The 19,354-nt window shown below is 40.7% G+C and overlaps 1 protein-coding gene across 7 annotated transcripts in view; it reads right to left on the bottom strand.

Annotated features, from left to right (window-relative positions):
- LOC109888558 (A-kinase anchor protein 13) overlaps positions 1–16,528 on the bottom strand; it is a 156,617-nt gene extending 140,089 nt beyond the window's left edge. For all 7 annotated transcript variants that reach the window (XM_031822659.1, XM_031822661.1, XM_031822662.1 and 4 more), the window contains exon 1: positions 16,262–16,528. The gene's annotated coding sequence lies outside the window, so the exon portion shown is untranslated. The remainder of the gene's footprint in view (positions 1–16,261) is intronic.
- Between the last annotated feature and the right edge of the window lie 2,826 nt (positions 16,529–19,354).

The following is a 19,354-nucleotide window of genomic DNA, read 5'->3' as shown; positions in this document are numbered from 1 at the left end:
CACAAGTGTGAGTATGACTCCACCAAAGAAAGCCTAACTTGGTTAGCTAATTCCATACTTTTGAATCAGTGCTATGAATAGAAGTGTTGCTTGGTAGTGCCATCAAGTTTTCAACATATTCTAACACAGCCTCTATTTGAAGTACTGTCATTCTATTGTCCCATCCTTTGTTGGAGTAAAAGGTCGGCTTGACCATGCAGCACGTCTGCATTGCAGCATTTACGGTGATATGGCCTCTGAGAAGTCAGGGCATTCATACTTGTAAAGGAAATTGTCAAGGAAGTGAGTTTGAGTTTATACAGGACCTCCCACCGTCACCTACCATCAACCAATCATGTCAATGCGGAGCTATACGGAGCCCTCTGCATTGTTAGAACATTTCGGAGGCGCACGGCGATATGGTACGGAGTTCAATTTGGCCTCTGCCTCTCCAGAGGCTCCACAATTGCATCACACCATCCATACAGCACTTCCGACCACATTTTCGGAACATGAGCTCTTAATGTGCGCTGCAATTGAGGACACAACCAGAGTTCGGTGTGCAATCTTTCATTAGGGGGAGTTGCAGTAAGTCAAGCATGCTTCGTATCAGACCGAGACAATTGGCCACTGGAAAACCACTTCTCAAGTCGCTTAAAACCGGAAATGCAGGAATGATTGGAATTGTGACCATGCTTACCATTGCAGAATAACCACAGACATATAAGTGGAGTGAAGAGAAAACAAAATCACTGGACAGGGAAGACCGTATAGAACACTGAGCTCTGCTCTCATACATTATTTCCCGTCTGAAATAATAACACCCCAATAATTCACCCAGTCCATCTGTGAAACAGCCCAACAGCTACAGTAGCCAAAGAAAGCTTATATACAGTGGATATCATAAGTATTCCCCCCTTTGAAAACAGTTTTAACTATTTGAACCAAGACTTAAAAATAACTGATGTTGGCACAAGATGGAGGGAATGTTGCAGCATAACTAACGAAATTACAGTTAATTAAAGTGTACGCTTAATCCAGTATTATCTCATGTATATCATTTATTATACAAGAGACAAAATTCACAGATTCTACAGCACAACAACAAAGTCATGTCTTAAGTGTAAACTAATAATGACTTAATAATCCATGCTTTCTGGGAATGCTATAAAGTACAAAAGTTATGGGTGGAGCTAGAATGTTGGCTGTCAGAAGTATTACTTTTAATCCGTCTGTCTGCATATTTCAAGACAAGAAAGACTCATCTTGAAAAAACATATACAAAATACTTGGAAATCAATCAATCTGCCATCATTAACACAATATAAAACTCAAATGATTTATTATTGAAATAGCATGGGCGACCGAGAAAAATAAATTGGTAGAATTTAAGGCCATGTGGTCATCAATAATGCAGGCACTAGGGATGGGGGTGTGATCATGTGGATCTGGGCAGATGAGATTGTTGTTTGTGTGCGTCTGTAAATTGATGTTCGTATGTGTATCTGGTGTGAATTATTTGTATTTAAAAAATAAATATTGTAAAAAATAAACATTCACCCCCTTGGATTTCTTTACATTTTATTGTGTTACAAAGTCCGAAGTCAATTATTTAATTCCATTTTGTTCTGTTTTTTTTCTGTGAGCTCAATGCACTTTTATTAATGGTTTTATCTGTATTATTACAGCATTCAACCTACATAATATCAAAGGGCTACCCAGACCGCTCTTTTACGCTGCTGCTAGTCTCTGTTTATTATCTTAACTCTACCTACATGTACATATTACCTCAATTACCGGTGCCCCCGCACAACGACTGTGTACTGGTACACCCTGTATATCGCCTCGCTATTGCAATTATTTTACTGCTGCTGTTTAATTATTTCTTACTTTTATTTTCTATTTTCTTGTTTTGTTTTTCTTCTTAAAGCATTGCAGGCAGTCAAATCAAAGGCACTCCATCAATATAGCGATGTTGCGCCTCTGGGTTTAGAAACTCTGTGATTTAGTGTTGTGTGCATTGTGCTGCACGTACCACCCCATTTGTTACATTTTGAAGTGTGTGTGACCTGAGATAAAGAGGCGAAGCAAGAGGTTTACTCCGCCAAAAATCTGGCCACAAAAATAAGCCCACGAATTGAGTATTTGTTTTATGGAGGTCAATGAGAGTGTTGAATTTGGTCAACTAAAAATGTAATTGCTGATTTGCCACGTGAGGCGTATTTGATTGAAAATAAGTTCCATAAAGGTTAGGTTGATACGAATGCGCTGATATAAGTGGACGCACATGGCATTACGGCAACTTTGGAAAAAAACAACTTTATATCGGAGTTGTTTTTTGTCCTGCAGTATTACTCTAGTGCCTTGCTAAATCATGTCCACCCCTATTATTTTACAATGTGGGAACATTTGGCCTTGACTTATTCCACATTTTGTTTTGTTACAGCCTGAATTCATTCATTAATTAAAATTATCTTCAATGATTGTTCCGGTGCTTAGCTCCATTCTGTTTCTTTTTTATCCTGAAAACCTCCCCAGTCCTTAATGATTACAAGCATACCCATAACATATTGCAGCCACCACTATGCTTGAAAATATGGAGAGTGCTACTCAGCAATGTGTTGTATTGGATTTGCCCCAAACATAACACTTTGTATTCAGGAAAAAAAGTGAATTGCTTTGCCACATTTTTTGCAGTATTACATTAGTGCCTTGTAGCAAACAGAATGCATGTTTTTGAATATTCTGAAGTGAAGGAAGCCTGATTTAGCATGTATTTCTTGGTGTGGCAAACTCCCCGAAAATGTTTTAGATGCATGCCAGAAAAGCCACTACACAACAATAAACAATACATTAATTGCACCACAACGGTGACAAAATGTGCCCACAAACTCTTAGGGCCTACATGAAGCTTTCTTTTCAGCACCATGGAGTGAATACTTACCACTGCTACACCTGGCTATCAGCGGAGCCTTGTCTGGCAGCGAATGTATTGCCTTTTAAAAAAACAGATGATATGGCCGACTTGCTTCAACAAATTTGGTTTCTACTGACAATTGAGATGTACAAATTATGGCATAAGGGGACAATGAGCAAATAAAAGGCAAGCCATAATTTCGATTAATATATTATTGAGCGAGCTAGGACGGACATAGTCAATATAACTATTCGTTCAGCACTTTTGAAATGTACAGCGACAGAATTCAGAACATGGGCCATTCTTACAGTATTCTCCCTGTACACCAAGTCTTAACCGTAGGATAAGAAAAAGGGGGCATATCAGCAGACAATGAAGCTCTTACAATATTCGATGATTACATTTCTCTAAAACAGGCTATAGGATACATGTGCACAACCAAGTCAGAACAGTAGGCTAAATTATGAGGGAGAGAGGGACCAAATGATGAGGGTGAGGCACATGGGCTACTAACAGCTTACTACACAACATACTAGGAATGCATGATATATCGGTGAACTTATCGGAATCGGACAACATTAGCTAAAAATGCCAACATCGGTATCGGCCCGATGTCTAGTTTAACACTGATGTGCAAAACCGATGTCAAAGCAGATGTGTATACCTATATAACGTAGGTACATGACATAATGACTCCAAGGAAAATATTGCACTACACAGGCAACACAGCATTCCTACCCTAGCCCACAATGTCTGCTGTGTGGATCGAGCAGTCATTTGAAAGAGTAAGACATTTTCAGCGAGACAACTCAAAGGTGAAATCTATTAATGCCAAGATAATGGAATTCATTGCCCTTGACAATTAACCGTTCTCTGTCGTGGGTGACATTGGCTTTCACCAACTGGTCGAGCACCGGTACACACTACCAAGAAGAAACTGCAGTCGTTTTCGTTATTCTTAGCAATGATTTAGGAATCCTTGTGAGTAAGTATTAGCTTGGTAGCCACTTATTGTTCTCCTATTGAAATAAAACTTCAGTTCATTAAAATAATCAGCTGGCCAGCTACTTCCCTGTTGCCTAAAGCTAACGTCATAGGCAGTCAGCTAGCTTCATCTGGCTAGTGATGCTCGACCGGACCGGGATATGTGTTATGTGCTAGCCACAATAAGGATTAGGCACAATAGTGGAATTTTGCCTTCAAAATAAAAGTACCTCTTTTCAAAGTGATGGAGACGTTTACAATTGATGGAATCATGCCATATTTAGACTAGATAATGTTAAACAAGGTTGGAATGTGAAGCAATGAAATGGGGTATCAGTCTACTCAGTGACACCCACAGAACACAACTGAAAAGCGTTTACACAAACATTAGCGTTGTAGCACTTAAAGTGCTTTGAGAGACTAGTCAAGGACCATATCACCTCCACACTACCTGACACCCTAGACCCACTCCAATATGCTTACCGCCCCAATAGGTCCACAGACGACGCAATCGCAACCACACTGCACACTGCCCTAACCCATCTGGACAAGAGGAATACCTATGTGAGAATGCTGTTCATCGACTACAGCTCAGCATTTAACACCGTAGTACCCTCCAAACTCGTCATCAAGGTTTCGACCCCGCCCTGTGCAACTGGGTACTGGACTTCCTGACGGGCCGCCCCCAGGTGGTGAGGGTAGGTAACAACATCTCCACCCCGCTGATCCTCAACACTGGGGCCCCACAAGGGTGTGTTCTGAGCCCTCTCCTGTACTCCCTGTTCACCCACGACTGCGTGGCCATGCACGCCTCCAACTCAATCATCAAGTTTGCGGACGACACTACAGTGGTAGGCTTGATTTCCAACAATGACGAGACGGCCTACAGGGAGGAGGTGAGGGCCCTCGGAGTGTGGTGTCAGGAAAATAACCTCACACTCAACGTCAACAAAACAAAGGAGACGATTGTGGACTTCAGGAAACAGCAGAGGGAGCACCCCCCTATCCACATCGACGGGACAGTAGTGGAGAGGGTAGTAAGTTTTAAGTTCCTCGGCATACATATCACGGACAAACTGAACTGGTCCACCCACACAGACAGTGTTGTGAAGAAGGCGCAGCAGCGCCTCTTCAACCTCAGGAGGCTGAAGAAATTCGGCTTGTCACCAAAAGCACTCACATACTTCTACAGATGCACAATCGAGAGCATTATGTCGGGCTGTATCAACGCCTGGTACGGCAACTGCTCCTCCCACAACCGTAAGGCTCCCCAGAGGGTAGTGAGGTCTGCACAACGCATCACCGGGGGCAAACTACCTGCTGTCCAGGACACCTACACCACCCGATGTCACAGGAAGGCCATAAAGATCATCAAGGACAACAACCACCCGAGCCACTGCCTGTTCACCCCGCTATCATCCAGAAGGCGATGTCAGTACAGGTGCATCAAAGCAGGGATCGAGAGACTGAAAAACAGCTTCTATCTCAAGGCCATCAGACTGTTAAACAGCCACCACTAACATTGAGTGGCTGCTGCCAACATACCGACTCAACTCCAGCCACTTTAATCATGGAAATTGTATTTATCCGTTATTTTATCAGGTAAGTTAACTGAGAACACATTCTCATTTGCAGCAACGACCTGGGGAATAGTTACAGGGGAGAGGAGGGGGATGAATGAGCCAATTGTAAACTGGGGATTATTAGGTGACCGTGATGGTTTGAGGGCCAGATTGGGAATTTAGCCGGGACACCGGGGTTAACACCCCTACTCTTATGATAAGTGCCATGGGATCTTTAATGACCTCAGAGAGTCAGGACACCCGTTTAACGTCCCATCTGAAAGACAGCACCCTACACAGGGCAGTGTCCCAATCACTGCCCTGGGGCATTGGGATATATATTTTTTTAGACCAGAGGAAAGAGTGCCTCCTACTGGCCCTCCAACACCACTTCCAGCAGCATCTGGACTCCCATCCAGGAACTGACCAGGACCAACCCTGCTTAGCTTCAGAAGCAAGCCAGCAGTGGTATGCAGGGTGGTATGCTGCTGGCAATTGATGGAAATTGATGTAAAAAAATGTATCACTAGCCACTTTAAACAATGCCACTTGATATAATGTTTACATACCCTACATTACTCATCTCACATGTATATGTATATACTGTACTCTATATCATCTACTGCATCTTGCCATCTTTATGTAATACATGTATCACTCACTAGCCACTTTAAACTATGCCACTTTTATGTTTACATAACCTACATTACTCATCTCATATGTATACACTACTCAATACCATCTACTGCATCTTGCCTATGCCGTTCATTCATATATCTTTATGTACATATTCTTTATCCCTTTACACTTGTGTGTGTATAAAGTAGTAGTTGTGGAATTGTTAGGTTAGATTACTCGTTGGTTATTACTGCATTATCGGAACTAGAAGCACAAGCATTTCGCTACACTCGCATTAACATCTGCTAACCATGTGTATGTGACAAATAAAAATGTATTTGATTTAAAAATAATAATAATTATCTGAGCAGTAGACGTCAGCTTTTTGACTGCAAAAATGATCTGACCACTGTTCTATGGCAACTGAGTTAGGAAGGATGCCTGTATCTTTGTAGTGACTGGGTGTACACCATCCAATGTGTAATTAATAACTTTACCATGCTGAAAGGGATATTTTTTTATTTTTTTTATTTTTTTTATTGAATATCCGAAAAATACAACATACTTGCAGTGAAGCCGCTCAACAACTACACCATACCAGTCATCCAACAGACTCCCATTCAGAGCGACACACAGAAGCATCCAGAGTCAATGCCCTGCACAAGGGCACATTGACAGATCTCCCACCAGGCCAAAAAACATGAACCCAAACCCTCCAAGATCCCCCCCTCCCACAGTTCCCCAATAGCTGTCCCTCAACCATTCGAGACCCCTCCCACAGTCGCCCCCCAAGAAGAAAAAGAAAAATACAATTAATTCCGTTCCACACCCCCAATGCACCAAAACTGAATGCACTGAAAGGGATATTAAACATCTTTTTTTACCAATCCACCACTGGAAAACCTCCCTGGTCTTTGTGGTTGACTCTGTTTGAAAATCACTGCTTGACTGAGGAACCTTACAGATGTATGGGGTACAAAGTAGAGGTTGACCGATTAATCGCAATGGCCGATTAATTAGGGCCGATTTCAAGTTTTCATAACAATCGGAAATCGGTATTTTGGGGCGCCAATTTCCGATTATTTTTCAAATTTAAATAAAAAAATACAAAATGTTTAGACTTTTTATTTAACTAGACAAATCAGTTAAGAACACATTCTTATTTTCAATGACTGCCTAGGAACTGTGGGTTAACTGCCTTGTCCAGGGGCAGAACGACAGATTTTCACCTTGTCAGCTCAGGGGTTCCAACCTTGCAACTGCACAGTTAACTAGTCCAACGCTCTAACCATTGCACTCCACGAGTAATCTGCCTGTTACGCGAATGCAGTAGAAGCCAAGGTAAATTGCTAGCTAGCATTAAACTTATCTTTTTAAAAAACAATCAATCATAATCACTAGTTATAACTACTAATCCAGTTAAGCAGGCAATATTATCCAGGTGAAATTGTGTCATTTCTCTTGCATTCATTGCACGCAGAGTCAGGGTATATGCAAGTTTGGGCTGCCTGGCTCATTGCAAACTAATTTGCTAAAACTTTACATAATTATGACATAGATTGAAGGTTGTGCAATGTATCAAGAATATTTAGACTTAGGGATGCCACCCGCTAGATAAAATACCAAACGGTTCCGTATTTCACTGAAATAATAAACGTTTTGTTTTCGAAATGATAGAATCATATTAATGACCAAAGGCTCATATTTTGGCCCTGTCCGGGGGTGTCCTCGGATGGGGCCACAGTGTCTCCTGACCCCTCCTGTCTCCGCCTCCAGTATTTATGCTGCAGTAGTTTGTGTCGGGGGGCTAGGGTCAGTTTGTTATATCTGGAGTACTTTTCCTGTCCTATTCGGTGTTCTGTGTGAATCGAAGTGTGCGTTCTCTAATTCTCTCCTTCTCTCTTTCTTTCTCTCTCTCAGAGGACCTAAGCCCTAGGATCATGCCCCAGGACTACCTGACATGATGACTCCTTGCTGTCCCCAGTCCACCTGGCCGTGCTGCTGCTCCAGTTTCAACTGTTCTGCCTTATTATTATTCGACCATGCTGGTCATTTATGAACATTTGAACATCTTGGCCATGTTCTGTTAAAATCTCCACCCGGCACAGCCAGAAGAGGACTGGCCACCCCACATATGCTCTCTCTAATTCTCTCTTTCTTTCTCTCTCTCGGAGGACCTGAGCCCTAGGACCATGCCCCAGGACTACCTGACATGATGACTCCTTGCTGTCCCCAGTCCATCTGACCGTGCTGCTGCTCCAGTTTCAACTGTTCTGCCTTATTATTACATGACCATGCTGGTCATTTATGAACATTTGAACATCTTGGCCATGTTCTGTTATAATCTCCACCCGGCACAGCCAGAAGAGGACTGGCCACCCCACATAGCCTGGTTCCTCTCTAGGTTTCTTCCTAGGTTTTGGCCTTTCTAGGGAGTTTTTCCTAGCCACCGTGCTTCTACACCTGCATTGCTTGCTGTTTGGGGTTTTAGGCTGGGTTTCTGTACAGCACTTTGAGATATCAGCTGATGTACGAAGGGCTATATAAATACATTTGATTTGATATTTATGTGTGTTATTATGTTATAATTAAGTCTGATTTGATAGAGCAGTCTGACTAAGCAGCAGCAGCCCCGTAATCATTCATTCAAACAGCACTATTGTGAGATTTGCCAGCAGCTCTTCAGCAGCTCTCACAGCACTGTTTATGACTTCAAGCCTATCAGCCTAATGGCTGGTGTAAGCAATGTGAAATGGCTAGCTAGTTAGCTGGGTGTGCGCTAATACTGTTTCAAACGTCACTCGCTTTTAGATTTGGAGTAGTTATTCCCCTTGCGCTGCAAGGGCCGCGGCTTTTGTGGAACGATGGGTAACGATGCTTCGAGTGTGGCTGTTGTCGATGTGTTCCTGGTTCGAGCCCAGGGAGGGGCGAGGAAGGGGATGGAAGCTATACTGTTACACTGGCAATACTATAGTCCCTATAAGAACATCCAATAGTCAAAGATATATGAAATACAAATGGTATAGAGAGAAATAGTCCTATAAATACTATATTAACTACAACCTAAAACCTCTTACCTTGGAATATTGAAGTCTCATGTTAAAAGGAACCACCAACTTCCATATGTTCTCATGTTCTGAGCAAGGAACTTAAACGTTAGCGTTTTTACATGGCACATATTTTACATGGCACATATTACTTTCTTCTCCATCACTTTGATTTTGCATTATTTAAACCAAATTGAACATGTTTCATTATTTATGAGGCTAAATTGATTTTATTGATGTTTTATATTAAGTTAAAATAAGTGTTAATTCAATATTGTTGTAATTTTCATTATTACAAAAAAAATTAAATACAAATTAAATCGGCCGATTAATCGGTATCGGCTTTTTTGGTCCTCCAATAATTCGGTATCGGCATTGAAAAATCATAATCGGTCGACCTCTAGTACAAAGATAAGGTAGTTATCCAAAAATCATGTTAAACACTACCATTGCACACATTGTGAGTCCATGCAATGTATTATGCAAATGTTTACTCCTAAAATGATTTAGGCTTGCCATAACAAAGGGGTTGAATACTTATTGACTCAAGACATTTCAGCTTTTCCTTTTTAATTAATTTTTAAAAATTCCACTTTGACATTATGGGGTATTGTGTGTAGTGACAAAAAAATCTAATTTTAATCATTTTTAAAATCAGGCTGTAACACAACTACATTTTGAAAAAGTCAAGGGGTGTGAATACTTTCTGAAGGCACTGTATGATACCCACCGTAGATTGAAAAAGTGAAATAAAACTCTAACAATCCAGAGAGGTGTTGGTGATTCAGAGGTGTGGTGTGGTCTTCCCCCGTGTCACTCGTCCCCCCTCTCTACCAAGGTATCCAGCTGGTGTCATGGGTGTTTAGACACAAGGGCATATGTGGGGGTGCACACTTTGTTAATAGAGGGTTTTTAATGTTGTCATACCACATTAAAATGGGAGGAAACTCAGGCAGTGAATGCATTCTTCAATCATCCCCTACATACAAAGACCTCCCATGGATTTGAGTTGGAGTTCTAACCTTCCTGTTTATGTCTTCTAGCCAGCCTGAGGACCCCAACCAGCCAGTGATGTTGGCTAGGCAGCATATCTACCGTTCTACTGTGGAGAATGTTGCTGACAAGATGCCAGTATGCCATTCCCTTTAACACCTCCATCCTTAGTCACACTTGAAAAATAAAACAGGTCATATTTCAATCAGCAAGTAATGAAATAGGCGAGAAACAGACACATTGCTCAAAGTGAAACTCAGACAGGATCATTTCATATACCCCTGTTTAACCCCAGGAAAACGCAAAAGCACTTTCAGATCAATCTTTAGCAGGCCCTGTAGTCTGAGGAACTACTCATATAAGGAGCTGAAACTGAAACCCAGGCAGTGAGTGGCAGACGGACCCTCTTGTGTTTCATTAGACAGAGAATTCCACTGTATGGAATGTTAGAAACCACTTTCTCCTGTTTTACAGTTCTATTTCCAGAGCAATTTTTTCCCACAAGTGGCTGTTTTAAACGTCATATTCCAGAATACAATGCGTCAATCTTCAGAATACAATGTTTCTCATGGTTTTAGGCCTATATCATCAAAGTGCTATAGCAATCTTTATGAACCAATGTGACTAACTGCCCCATGCCAAAAGATATCAGACAGATTCAAATACAGTGCCTTCATAAAGTATTCATACCCTTTGAATGATTCCACATTTTGTTGTGTTACATTGTTAATACACAAAAAACTTCTAGAAATGTTTGCAAATGTATTGAAACTTAAATACAGAAATCTAATTTACATAAGCATTCACACCCTTGAGTCAATACAAGTTTGAATCATCTTTGGCAGTGATTTCAGCTGTGAGTCTTTCTGGGTAAGTCTCTAAGAGCTTTGCACATGTGGATTGGACAATATTTGCACATATATATATATATATACATTTTTTATTATTCAAGGTCTATCAAGTTGGTTGTTGGTCATTGCTTGACAACCATTTTCAAGTCTTGCCATAGATTTTCAAAACGATTTAAGTCAAAACTATAACTAGGCCACTCAGGAACATTCAATGCCATCTTGGTATGCAACTCCAGTGTATATTTTGCCTTGTGTTTTAGGTTATTGTCCTGCTGAGAGGTGAATTTGTCTCCCAGTGTCTGTTAGAAAGCAAACTGAACCAGGTATTCCTCTAGGACTTTGCCTGTGCATAGTTAATTTTTATATATATATTTTTTTAACTCCCGAGTCCTTGCCGATGACAAGCATATTCAAAGTCTGTGTTTTTATATTTACAAGGCATGGCCAAGTAATTAGGGCCGATTTCAAGTTTTCATAACAATCGGTATTCACCAATTTGGAGAACCGATTACATTGCAATCCACGAGGAGACTGCGTTGCAGGCTGACGACTTGTTATGCGAGTGCAGCAAGGAGCCAAGGTAAGTTGGTAGCTAGCATTAAACTTATCTTATAAAAAACAATAAATCTTAACATAATCACCAGTTAACTATACATGGTTGATGACATTACTAGTTTAACTAGCTTGTCCTGCGTTGCATATAATCAATACGGTGCCTGTTAATTTATCATCTAATCAAAGCCTACTTCGCCACAATCCTGTCTCTGAGCTCCACGGACATTTCTGTCACGACATCCGCCGAAGTTGGCTCCCCTGCCTGTTCGGGCGGTGCTCGGCGGTCGTCGTCACCGTCCTACTAGCCGCTACCGATCCCTTTTTCGTTTGTCTGTTGGTTTTGTCTCATTAGTTTCACCTGTGTGTATTTTGGCGTGACCGTTTTTTGCCGGAGAATAAATTACGATTTACCGAACCCTGCTCTCTGCGCCTGACTCCAACCCACCACTCCTAGTAGGCTGTGACAATTTCCTTCAAACTCATGGCTTAGTTTTTAGCTCTGACACGCACTGTCAACTGTGGGACCGTATATAGGCAGGTGTTTGCCTTTCCAAATTATGTCCAATCAATTGAATTGACCACAGGTGGACTCCAATCAAGTTGTAGAAATATCTCAAGGATGATCAATGGAAACAGGATGCACCTGAGCTCAATTTCGAGTCATATAACAAAAGGGTCTGATGACATATGTAAATAAGGCATCTCCTGTTGTTTTTATACATTTGCAAACATTTCTAAAAACCTGTTTTCGCTTCGTCATCATGGGGTATTGTGCGTAGATTGATGAGGATTTTTTTATTTAATCAATTTTAGAATAAGGCTACAATGTAGCAAAAAGTGGAAAAAGGGAAGAGGTCTGAATTCTTTACCAATTGCACTAGAGTTCAACTGATTATGATTTTTCAACGCCGATGCCGATACCAATTTTATATATATATATATTTGTAATATTGACAATTACAACAATATTGAATGAACACATTTCTTTAAAGTTAATATAATACATAAATAAAAATACATTTAGTCTCAAATAAATAATGCAAAAACACAGTGTTGGAGAAGAAAGTAAAAGTGCAATATGTGCCATGTAAAAAAAGCTAACGTTTAAGTTGCATATGAAAGCTGGTGGTTCCTTTTAACATGAGTTTTCAATATTCCCAGTTAAGAAGTTTAAGGTTGTAGTTATTATAGGAATTATAGGGCTATTTCTCTCTACACCATTTGTATTTCATATACCTTTGACTATTGGATGTTCTTATAGGCACTATAGTATTGCCAGTCTAATCTCGGGAGTTGATAGGCTTGGAGTCATAAACAGCGCTGTGCTTCAAGCATTGAGAAGAGCTGCTGGCAAACGCAGGAAAGTGCTATCAGACTGCTCTATCAAATATCAAATCATAGACTTAATTATAATATAATAAACACACAGAAATACGAGCCTTAGGTCATTAATATGGTCAAATCCGGGAACTATAATTTTGAAAACAAAACGTTTATTTTTTCAGTGAAATACAGAACCTTTCTATATTTTATCGAACGGGTGGCATCCATAAGTCTAAATATTGCTGTTACATTGCATAACCTTCAATGTTATGTCATAATTATGTAAAATTCTGGCAAATTAATTACGGTCTTTGTTAGGAAGAAATGGTCTTCAGACAGTTCGCAACAAGCCAGGCAGCCCAAACTGCTGCATATACCCTGACTCTGCTTACACTGAACACAAGAGAAGTGACACAATTTCCCTAGTTAATATTGCCTGCTAACATTCATTTATTTTAACTAAATATGCAGGTTTAAAAATATATACTTGTCACGTGACTAAGGGGTGATCTAGTATAGATATTTCTATGTGGGTGCTATTATGGTTCCCAATTAGAGGCAGGTGTTTATCGTTGCCTCTGATTGGGGATCAAATTTAGGTAGGTTGTTTCCCCACCTGCATTTGTGGGATATTATTTTGTGTTTTGTGCATGTGCACCACGTTTCGTTGTTAGTTTATTTGATTTATTGTTTTGGCTAAGTTTCACTTTATAATAAATTAGTGGAACTCAACATCCGCTGAGCCCTGGTCCGTCTTTCCTCACCTTCGTGACAGAAGATCCCACCATAACAGGACCAAGCAGCATGCCCAGAAGGAGAAGGGATCCTGGACTTGGGAGGAGGTCTTGGATGGGAAGGTATCCTGGACTTGGGAGGAGATCTTGGATGGAAAAGGATCCTGGACTTGGGAGAACATCATTGCAGGACAGGATATCCTTCCTTGGCAGCAGACGCAAGGAGAAGGGAGGACAGTGACGATGCCGGGGTTCGCAGCCACAAAGAAACCCCAAAAAACAGCCTGACATTTTTTTGGGGGTGGGCACAAGGGGTGGTCGGCAGAGCCAAGGAGTGAACCAGAACCAGTCTGGGAGAAGAGGGATAAACTGGAGGAGAGTGAACGGAGAGTCAGAGACTGTCAGTGAGTGGATGGAGATATTGGAGGAGAGAGAACGGAGAGAGTTGTTGAGTTGGTGGAAGATGCACGCATTTGCCCTAAGGAGCATGTTATCAGTGTAATGCCACCTGAGTCAGCTCTCCGTACTCGTCCTAAGGAGTGTGCTATCAGTCTGGTAAAAATCTGTGCCGGCTCCACGCACCAGGTCTCCGTACGCCTTCCCAGCCCTGTACATCCTGTGCCAGCTCTCCAAACTCGCCTTGAGGAGCGTGTCATTTGTCCGGTACCAATACTTGTGTGTTGATTTTAAGAAAGGCGTTGATTGTTTATGGTTAGGTACATTGGTGCTTTTTTCGCGAATGCGCTTGTTAAATAATCACCCGTTTGGCAAAGCAGGCTTTGATTCGATGATAAATTAACAGGCACCGCTGTTTTTTATAAGATAAGTTTAATGCTAGCTAGCACCTTACCATGGCTCCTTGCTGCACTCGCTTAACAGGTGTTCAGCCTGCCACGCAGTCTCCTTAATCGGCCCTAATTAATCGGCCATGCCGATTAATCGGTCGGCCTCTAAACTGCTCTGTACTTTTTGACTCAGCTTTTCCTTTTTAATAAATAATAAATAGATTTGACATTATGGAGTATTGTGTGTAGGGCAGCGACACAATAATATAATCCATTTTAAATTCATTCACAACTAAAAAAAAGTGAAGGGGTGTGAATACTTTCTGTAGGCACTATATCGAGGCTAAAAGTGATGATTTGCACTACTATCCTGATTTCTTACAGACATTAAGGCCTAGCCCTGGGACAAGACCCAAGTGCAGAATTTTTTTTATTTATATATACCCTTATTTCACTAGGCAAATCAGTTAAGAACACATTCTGATTTTCAATGACAGCCTAGGAACAGTGGGTTAAGTGCCTGTTCAGGGGCAGAGCAACAGATTTGTACCTTGTCAGCTCGGGGATTTGAACTTGCAACCTTTCGATTACTAGTCCAATGCTCTAACCACTAGGCATACAGATGAACCACATACAGAGCTAAGAGGGGGAACATGAAACATGCATGTAATGCCAGACAGACTGTGAGTCCAACTGTGTGTGTGTGTGTATGTGTGTGTGTGTGTGTGTGTGTGTGTGTGTGTGTGTGTGTGTGTGTGTGTGTGTGTGTGTGTGTGATGCATGCTGTGGGAAACAGAGACCCAACATATGTTGGGAATTCCACTACTCCAATTCTTAACAACAAACTCAAAGCTACATAATGTAATCAGACATTCTGAGTTAAAAGCAATAAAACATCCAAAACAATAACATGTAGCATGTACTGCAGGCTAGCTCCCAGGCCTTGGCATGTTTTACCAATCACAAACTCTTGTAGAAGTCACACCGAAGTCTGTCTCGCAACCATTTAGATGTTGTATGGGTATGTATGTGAATGACTACTGCTACTGTAGCCAATTGGGTATAAACATCTTATCTAAACAAATAGATTGTTTAAAATAAAACACATGTATTATGTTTATCGCAATGCTAATGTTGTAGTCTAGTAATAAATGTTACATTAACATCACATCTGATTCAATGTGGCTGTGTGTTTCAGACCACATTCCCGAGCCCCTGACCTTACAGAAGAAATAGTCCCCTAACAACATATAGCTATTGTACTTTGGTCATCTGCATTTTTACAAAAGTAATACAATCTTAAATGGTGAGACACCTGTATAGTGAAAAGGTAACAGGCCGGATTTTGTATTGCACGAGTTCTATAAAAACTACATGAAATAACATCATAATTACATGTAGGCTAATTACTTCATGGAAACCATGCATTGTATTAATATTGCAGGGGATAACTTTTAGGAGGTCATTCTATTCAGTCTGGTAATAAATGTGTCCGTTTTACTGGCACAATAGTGGAGTGCAACCCCCCACGTCTTTTTGGTGGACACTCATTTACCATTTATATCTGATCCGAATTTAGGAGGGGATGCATGGGACAGGGTTGTACCGGTGTGTGCCACAATTATTTACCACGGACATAGCTTCGATTTGTTGGATTCTAAGCAGCAAGGCCACCTCAGGGTCACTACGACAACGTTCTTAACACTTTTACATTGGTGCAATCATGAGGCTAGACGCAATTAACCGGCTATAATCTGCCATCTCTCTAATATGGGGAAAAAACATTGCACATCTCGTGCAAAAGAGACCGAAATAATTGTTTCTAAATATTTTCCAGAAAACAGTTTATTCACATTTCCCAAATGCTACTGTCCTTTTACTCAACTCGTGCTACAGCCTAAAATGTATCTTACCTCGAATTTAGCGGGTGTTTAAAGCGTGCGTTCCTCTTTCCGAAGCATTCCCCTCTCCATTCACAAGTTATCAGAACACAAACCACAACCTTTTCGTGCCATCTATACTCATTGATCTGCAGAAAGAAGTCCTGATCCCTTGGGCATCTAATTTTCATATAAAGTCCCTCTTCTTCTCAGCATAATGAATGGCCGCTACTTCTAAATGCAGTAGGGCTACTAGATAGTTCCCAGAGCGCCCACTTGTTGATCACGCTTAAAACTCTATTCTCAGTTCACCAGAAGACTAGTATTCTGCCAGCATCACAAACAATGACGTGACTAACATATGGTAATTTTGAAACCTTCAAAATAAAAGCCCGCATTTCAAAACACTGCAATGTGGATAATGCATTCATAATAAACTGAACAAAATACAAACGTTGGTCCCATGTTTCATGAGCTGAAATAAAAGATCCCAGAAATGTTCCATACACACAAAAAACATATTTCTCAGAAATGTGTTTACATCCCTGTTAGTGAGCATTTCTCCTTAGCCAAGATAATCCATCCACTTGACAGGTGTGGCATATCAAGAAGTTGACTTAACAGCATCATCATTAAACAGGTGCAGCTCTTGCCTCTGGAAAATAAAAGGCCACTCTAAAATGTGCAGTTTTGTTACACAACACAATGCCACAGATGCCTAATGTTTTGAGAGAGCATTCAGTTGGCATACTGACAGCTGGAATGTCCACCAGAGTTGTTGCCTTACAATTAAATGTTATTTTCTCTACCATCAGCAATGTCGGTTTAGAGAATCTGGCAGTACGTCCAACCGGCCTCACAACCGCAGACCACGCCAGCCCAGGACCTCTACACCTGGCTTCTTCACCTGCTGGGTGGTCTGAGATGAGCCACCCAGACAGCTGATGAAACTGTGGGTTTGCACAACCAAATAATTTCTGCACAAACTGTCAGAAACCATATCAGAGAAGTTCATCTACGTGCTCGTTGACCTGACCGCAGTTTGGCATTGTAATCGACTTCAGTGGGCAACTGCATATCTTCGATGGCCACTGGCATGCTGGAGAAGTGTGCTCTTCACGGATGAATCGCGGTTTCAACTATACCGGGCGGATGACAGACAGAATGTATGGTGGGTGAGCGGTTTGCTGATATCAACATTGTGAACAGAGTGCCCAATGGTGAGGGTGGGGTTACGGTATGGACAGGCATAAGCAACGGACAACAAACACAATTGCATCAATAGCAATTTGAATGTACAGAGATACCGTGACGAGATCCTGAGGCCCATTGTTGTACCATTCATCTGCCACCATCATCTTATGTTTCAGCATGATAATGCATTGCCCCATGTTGCAAGGATCTGGAAGCTGAAGATGCCCCAGTTCTTCTATGGCCTGCATACTCACCGGACATGTCACCCATTGAGCATGTTTGGTATGCTCTGGATCGATGTGTACGATAACGTGTTCAGGTTCCCGCCAATATCCAGTAACTTCGCTCAGCTATTGAAAAGGTGAGGGACAACATTCCACAGGCCACAATCAACAGCTTGATCAACTCTATGCGAAGGAGATGTGTCGTGCTGCGTGAGGCAAATGGTGATCACACCAGATACTGACTGGTTTTCTGATCCATGCCCTTGCCTTAAAAAATGGTATCTGTGACCAACAGATGCATATCTGCAGTCAGGTGAAATCCATAGATTAGGGCCTAATATGTTTATTTAAATAGACTGATTTCCTTACATTAACTGTAACTTAGTAAAATCTTTTAAATTGTTGAATGTTTCGTTTATATTTTTGTTCAGTGTATATTGCATTTTAATCAATGGCCCCTTTTTTTATTGTTCCAACAAGAAAATGCAATGTAATTTATGAAAACAAATATGTAAAATAAAAATAGAATAAAAAAATAGCTACTTAAATATGATCCCCAATTAGAGACAATGATTACCAGTTGCCTCTAATTGGGAATCATACAAACACCAACATAGAAAATATGAACTAGAACACAACATAGAAATGATAAACTACAATACCCCCTAGTCACACCCTAATCCACTAAGTTTAGGAGGTGGACTGTTTAATAGATATATGCATTTAGTCCTGCGTGTTATATTAATTTCAAACAACACATTAATATACTGTTGTTGTGTTGAATATCAGTTGGAAAGACAAAACCCCTTAACACTTCTTTTTTTGTTGCTTTCTCTGTTCCCAGTGTGAAATAAAACTCCATTCCATTCTAAACTTTCATGCATTCTTGCCTTGCCCTAATGGAGGTGCCAAATATTGATTATTAGCAGTTGATTAGTCTACAAGACAACTCCTTCAAAGACACAATGTAACAATGATGGACTGGCAGGCCTGTTACTGACCTAGATTAACTTCATGTTGATAGTAATGGCTGCACCTTCACACATTTAAATCAGCCCAAGGCCAGCCTTGACAAAAATGCATCAGGTCAATCTCTTGGCCTGGTAAATAAAATATTTTTTTAGGTTTATATCACCCCAATAATGCATAGCCTTCTAACACTTTCATAAAACCCAGCTTGGTCGCAATTTAATCCAAAAGTTTTGCCTCTTGGACTTTGTCTTACATGTCCCTTTTTACTTACTTACTCAATAAAGCAGTCTTATTAGCAGTCTTACTTTGTCACAATAGCATTTTTATTTGAGTTATTAGAGAGATAATTACTTTGTAATACATTTTTTTTTATCTACAGAAAATGCCTGGTAATAGTCATTACATGTAATTTGTAAATGTAAAATGTAAATTAATTAGATTTTGGTTTTGATAGAAAAAAGGTTTGGCTTGAGTGTGTATTGATTTCAGGACCATGGATAGTACCATGTTATTTGTACGATATGGTTATTTAAAGCTGAATATGTATGGCATGGTCCTCCTCCAAAACTATCCATATTTGGTTAGTATCGACCCTACTGAGTATTTTCAACCCCATATTAGCTGAGACAGGCAGAAAAGTTTTCTCTAGAAGCCAATATGTATCCAATGTACAGTTTGTTACAGCAGATTGCATTGTGGGCTATGGAGCAAAAAGCCAGCAGCAGGCCATGCGACA

This window comes from Oncorhynchus kisutch, linkage group LG4 (genome assembly GCF_002021735.2).
Source record: "Oncorhynchus kisutch isolate 150728-3 linkage group LG4, Okis_V2, whole genome shotgun sequence".
Lineage (NCBI taxonomy): Eukaryota > Metazoa > Chordata > Actinopteri > Salmoniformes > Salmonidae > Oncorhynchus > Oncorhynchus kisutch.
This window is presented reverse-complemented; position numbering and strand designations above follow the sequence as displayed.